The following is a 6557-nucleotide window of genomic DNA, read 5'->3' as shown; positions in this document are numbered from 1 at the left end:
AACGGATATTCTAACATGCGCTCATGTTCATTTGTACTCTTCTGAACTCTCTTCCCAGGGAACTCGAAATTACTACCAGTCCATTGAAGGAGCGTGAATTAAAGAATGAGATTTCCAGTTCTGAGTTTGCTCCTGCTAGCCAGTGCAACACATTAACCTTCAAGAGACCAAAATGTTAAGAACTGGGGTCACTCCAGGCTGCCAAGTGTTACAGAAAGTTATGATGGTTCTTCGTTACAGTCAGCTGGAGATATTTCTAGCTAAAAGACCGAAAAGATTTGTACATTCATTACAGCATTTAAAGCAGAAGACAAACATAGCACTCAAATACACAAAATCCTGTAGTCTTTGTCTTGTTCTAGAAATGTCTAGTTCTGCTGCTTCTCAATTGTTTCTAAAAAGTCCAGGCACGTGTATTCCCATACTCCAAACACTCCTAAGATCATATGGGAATGTCCTTTAATTTTTATTTATATGTATGTATATAAATATGTTTAATCAGCTTTCAACACTAGAAGCTTTCTTTCATAAAGGCAGGAAATCTGAAAAATCTGTTTGCAGTTTCCTATTCAGATCTCTGTGTTCACAAAATTTTATTGTTCATTTAAGGTAGCATTATACTGGAATATACATTAATGAATAAAAAATATTTGAAAGAAAGTGTTAATGCAAGGCTTATTCGGGGTAGTTAGTGATCTCTAAACATGCCCTTGGTGTAACCTCCTTTGCTGCAGAGCAGACTCATCAAATATTAAAGATTCTGAAACTTGGAGGAGCAACCACAAATGTGTTTCCTATGCTTTGCAGAATGCATTTTCTATGAAGATATTGGTAACAGTGATACACAACACCTAAATCATACAGTCTTACTTGTCTACCCACCAATTTCAGTCTGCAAAGCCAATGTTTTCTAGAATTTTTAGTAATTTTTCAGGAAAGGAGAGTGTAAAAATGTAGACAGTCATGCTATAGTAAGGCTGTCATGAAAAAGTACTATTATTAATGCCATTGAAATCTGGATATCTGGGGATAACAGGTTAAATGACTTGTATGTTCTTCGATGTGGCTGCTGAGTTTAGATAAGGAAATTGATTTATTGATAAAGGAAAATCCATGGGAAAGGAGGACAATGTGGTGTGAGAATTTGTTAACCTGGGAGTGCAATTGATCTGATCTTAACAGAGAAATATAACATGAATTTGTGATTAGTTGATTGACTAGACTGTATGCAGAATAAGTTTTTGATATGGGGTATTTTGCTAAGGTCACCTAATGTCATGGTTTTGTGCTGTCAGTATTCTACATCATGACATCATGTGCGGTGTGAATCATTAACTGAGGGTACAAATAGTGGGGGTTAAACAGTTTACCACCAAGTTTCCACCCCTGGGGCAAACGGTTCCAAGTATACTGAATACCCCTCCAGGTGAAGGCAAACTGTGGCCTACATTCTGCAGCCAAAGGAATGGAGAAGAAGGCATTAGCAATGTCAATGGTGGCATACCATTTGGCTGCTTTTGACTCCAGCTCGTATTGGAGTTCCAACATGTCTGGCACAGCAGCACTCAGTGGAGGTGTTACCTCATTCAGGCCACGGTAGTCTACAGTTAGCCTCCATTCTCCACTGGCTTTACGCACTGGCCATATGGGGCTGTTAAAAGGGGAATGAGTTCTACTGATCACTCCCTGATTCTCCAGCTGACGAATCAAAATCGTGAATGGGGAGCAAGGAATAACAGTATAATCGCACCGCGTGTTTCCATGTGGCGCTACCTACGTGACTGTGGAGAGGACATGAGGAAGTGGCATAACCAGCCTACTTCTGTTCTGCGAGCACGGGTGAGAGAACTACAGAATAGACCAACCACCAGTAGAGCTGCTCCGGTTATCACAGGTAACCAATAGAGGGGCCCTACCCTCAGTCAGGGGAGGGACAGGGATAATAGAATTTATTGGACTGTGTGGATTCGATGGCCTGACACATCGGAACCACAGGAATATAAGGCACTGGTGGATACTGGCGCACAGTGCACTCTAATGCCCTCCAGTCATGAAGGGACAGAACCAATCCATATTTCTGGTGTGACTGGGGGCTCTCAAGAGTTGACTGTGTTAGAGGCCGAAATAAGTCTCACTGGTAAAGACTGGCAGAAACATCCTATTGTGACTGGTCCAGGGGCTCCATGTATACTGGGTATTGATTACCTCAAAAGGGGGCATTTCAAGGATCCTAAGGGCTATCGATGGGCCTTTGGAATAGCTACTGTAGATACAGACAATATTAAGCAGCTGTCTGTTTTGCCTGGCCTGTCAGAGGACCCGTCTGTTGTGGGGCTGCTACGAGTGAAAGAACAGCAAGTACCAATTGCTATAAAGACAGTACATAGACGGCAGTACCGCACTAACAGGGATTCCTTGCTCCCCATTCACGATTTGATTCGTCAGCTGGAGAATCAGGGAGTGATCAGTAGAACTCATTCCCCTTTTAACAGCCCTGTTAACCCTGTTAACTGTTTAACCCTGGTAACGCCCGATCTTGTCTGATCTCGGAAGCTAAGCAGGGTCAGGCCTGGTTAGTGCCTGGTTAGTACTTGGATGGGAGACCTCCTGGGAATACCCCTGGGAATACCGGGTGCTGTAGGCTTAAACAGTTTACTACTATTTGTACCCTCAGTTAATGATTCACACCGCACATGATGTCATGATGTAGAATACTGACAGCACAAAACCATGACATTTGCGAAGGCAGAAGATAATGTAATCACTATAATGATTGAAAGAAAAAAAAAAAAGATGAAATGGTGAGAGTGGAAATTAATAAGTACTTGTCCAACAGACTGTCAAAAACAGCTTCATGTTCACAGTCCCCCTCTAATGAAGAACTGTTTTGTTTTTCACAGCACTCTTTTCTCTTGTCTTGTACAGTGGTTGTGCTTTATGCTAGTTGCAGAGTGCTTAGTCCAACCTCAGGCAGCCTTTTCTATATAATTGCTTTATTTATGAAATTCCATACTGTCAGTTAATTAGTGTGATCATCTACCTAATTTAGATGGAATAAATTTGGTACTCCTGTGGTTCTTTCTTTGCACTGAATGTTCACATCAATAAGAAAGCCGTTTCTGAATAAAATATTTACAAACGTGCAGAACATGAAACGGCACATGCATGTGGATAGTTTCACCGCTGAAAGGGTATATTAAATGCACAAGTGGCTGTCTTGTTCATACACTTTATGTAAGTGGTTCCGACACACTCAGAAAATCAGTCATATAGATACCATTTTTACTATTTAAAGTAACTTTTTTTTTTTTCTGTTGTTGCTCTATGAATACAGCTAATGAAATTATCTGCACTTCAAATTATAAAGTAAAGTTTATATTGCTGTTTGAGAAGGTTGTTTTCTATATTTGGTTTAGAAACTAAACTAAAGTGTTTAAGTGATCACATTCCACTACTATGTTACACAAAAGCCTCTGGTGTTTTTTTGAGGAATGGTTATACATAACACACAGAATTCAGAGTAACCATTTGTTTTAGCTGATATTTGGGAATACTTAGGGGAAGAGATGTATTCCTACAGGTTTTCAGCAACATGTTCAATTAATCACACATACTGTTGCATTTGTAGAATAAATGCTGCTGTAAATACCTGTAATCTGCCACTCAACTAAATATTTCTATTAATGGGGAATAGAAGACCAACCTGTTGTTTATGGCATAGTATGTCATAGTGAAGTACTGCAAGCATCAAGTATATCTTACTCTCATATACTGAGCTGTCATAGAACCCAGCACAGATGTAGTATATAAAATTTTTATTCATAGTAAATCAGAAGCACTTGTAAGATATTACAAACAACATAAAATACATGTTGTTGCATAAATATACAAGTGTTCATGCTGTCAAAGGCAACAAGGAATCTGCTTTCACAGCTAGATATTTTCACAGTATTTTATGATGCTGCTTCTGTTTGAAGCTTAAGTTACAGCTGAGATGTCATCAGTCCTATCCGAAAGCAGCCATGAACTGAGGTTTGGATAATTCCTAATAGGCACTGAATTATCAGCAGAGGGGCAAGCATATTGTAGGTTTAGGTATTAAAGCTACCCGAAGTCACTGTAAAATGGAAGTGTATTATACAACATAGTATTCTTCTTTTCACATGTGGGAGAGTTCTAATGTGAGGGAAAGAGACAGGTTTCAAGCCTGCCGGCCTTTCTGTCACTTCTTCACTTTCAAAATTACCCTTTTTAACCACATGGTTTCCATCACTTTACAAGGGAGAAGGCTGTTGACTGCACATTTTCTTTCCCAGCCTCGTGTGGCTGCTTTTCAGCCCTGAATGAAAAGGTGGACTTTGGATCATGGGTTCTCTTTCTCTCTTATCAGAGGTGACAATACTATTTTTTTCAGTTCAAAGTTAAAATAGTCACTGGGCTGTTACTGCATGTTCTCTTCCCTCTGGAAATTTCTTGTAGTCCATATAGATGACAAGAACTCTTCTAATTTCCATACAGAATAATTCAGAAATGTTAGTATTTGTGTCACCATAGCACTTTGGTTGAATTATTGTATCAGTGTTGATACATAAACAGGCTTATTAATCAACTGGAGAGTCAGTGTGGCCTAAAAATGTGTAGTATTCATGTAAATGATCAATATGGTATAAGGGTGCGTGGGGGCATCTGGTAATGATGGAAGTGGTAATGACACAGAGAAAGGTGCTAGTTAGATTTTATCAGAATCACATACAGTTAATTCCGTGTAACCAGATTAAAAAGAGAAAGAATTTGGAAGATCTGTAGGGATAGTTTATGAAAGCAGGGAGTCTGGTTTATGAGAAGGGTCTATCTTGTTCAGTTGAAAAAGAGCTGAAATATGGTTGGTCCTTTAATAGGAAAATACAAAATTGATGCATATGGAAAATATTTAATTAAGTTATATACAAAATTGGCATGAAATCCAATAACAGATTGTTCCAGAGCTACCTCAAGATGCATTTTACAAGGAAAACAACTGAGGGTGTTTTTTTAACTGGAGGAGAAAATATGGTATTTGTCTCTATTCAGTGTTTGGATCACTTGTAGGAGATCTTTCTCTGATTTACAGTCAAGTGTTTTGTTTTTGTTTTTTTCCCAGCAAATATAAATTACATATGTTTTAATATTCTACTCTGCCCTGGTGAGGCCACATCTGGAAACCTGTGTCCAGTTCTGGGCTTCCCAGTTGAAAAAAGATAGGGATCTCCTAGAAAGAGTCCAGCAGAGGGAGACAAAGGTCATAAACCACTTGGAGCTTCTCCCCTATGAGGAAAGTCTAAAAGACCTGGGGCTGTTCAGCTTGGAGAAGATTGAGAGGGGATCTGATCAATATTTATAAATATCTAAAGGGTTGGGAGACAATTGGACGAGGCCAGACTCTTTTCAATGGTGTGTAGTGATGGAACGAGAAGTAATACTGAAAAACTGGAGTACAGGAAGATCCACACAAATATGAACTATACAGTGCAGATGACAAAGCACTGGAACAGGTTGCCCAAAGGGATTGTGGAGTTTCCTTTTGAGATGTTCAAGACCCATCTGGACACATATTTGTGCACCCTACTGTAGACAACCTACTTTAGCAGGGGCAAGATTCAATCTCTAGCGGTCCCTTTCAACCCCAGCAATTCTATGCTTCTGTGGTTCTCTGATTGTTTTGCTCAGAGAAGAGAACTTTAATATGGCCTTCCAGAACTCAAGGGGAGCTTATAAGCAAGAGGGACACCAACTTTTAGTGTAGTGTAAAAGTGATAGGACGAGGAATGGCTTTAAACTAAAAGGGGGAAACTTTAAGCTAAAAAACTAAAATTAGATGTTAGGAAGAATTTTTTTACTATTGGAAGAATGTCCAATCTGGAGGCATTCAAGGCCAGAATGAGTGGGGATCTGGGCAGCTTGATCTAGTGTTTGGCAACCCTGCCCACAGCAGGGGTTGGAACTAGATTATCTTCAAGGTCCCTTCCAGCCTGAGCCATTCAATGATTTTATGATTATTTGAGACATTTGGTAACTCTATTTTCTGTAGTAAATTATTCTGATTATATAAGTGAGTTACATGGCTTTTGCTATTTTTAAATTAAATTCTGTGAATGGAGATGCAATCAAAAAGCATGCTAATATCCATGAATGAATATGTTTCAACCACTTCCAAATATGAAAGAAGGTAAACTCAGAGTTGGAACAAATATATCTTGTGTTGCCATTGGAACTGGCTAGGATCAGTCCACATCTGAACTAATGTGTGGTAATTTGACAAGTTGCATTAGTCCAAATGATTCTGGCTATTTACTAATCTATTTTTCTCACTGCTGTTAGCAAAATTTATTTTACATTAGTAAGTTAAATAAGATAAGATTGTTTTTACTTATAAACTGAATAATAGAATTATTTTTTAAATTTCATTTTAACAACTTTCTAGAAAAATAGTTAAGTAGACAAAAAGAAGTAAAAGAATTTGTGGAAAAAGAATTAAAGAGTTAGTGTGAATTTTGTATGAGTATTTTTGCTTCAGCTCA

Source organism: Excalfactoria chinensis, chromosome 3, assembly GCF_039878825.1.
Source record: "Excalfactoria chinensis isolate bCotChi1 chromosome 3, bCotChi1.hap2, whole genome shotgun sequence".
In the NCBI taxonomy this organism is placed as follows: Eukaryota; Metazoa; Chordata; class Aves; order Galliformes; family Phasianidae; genus Excalfactoria; species Excalfactoria chinensis.
Note: the sequence above shows the minus strand (reverse complement) of the source record.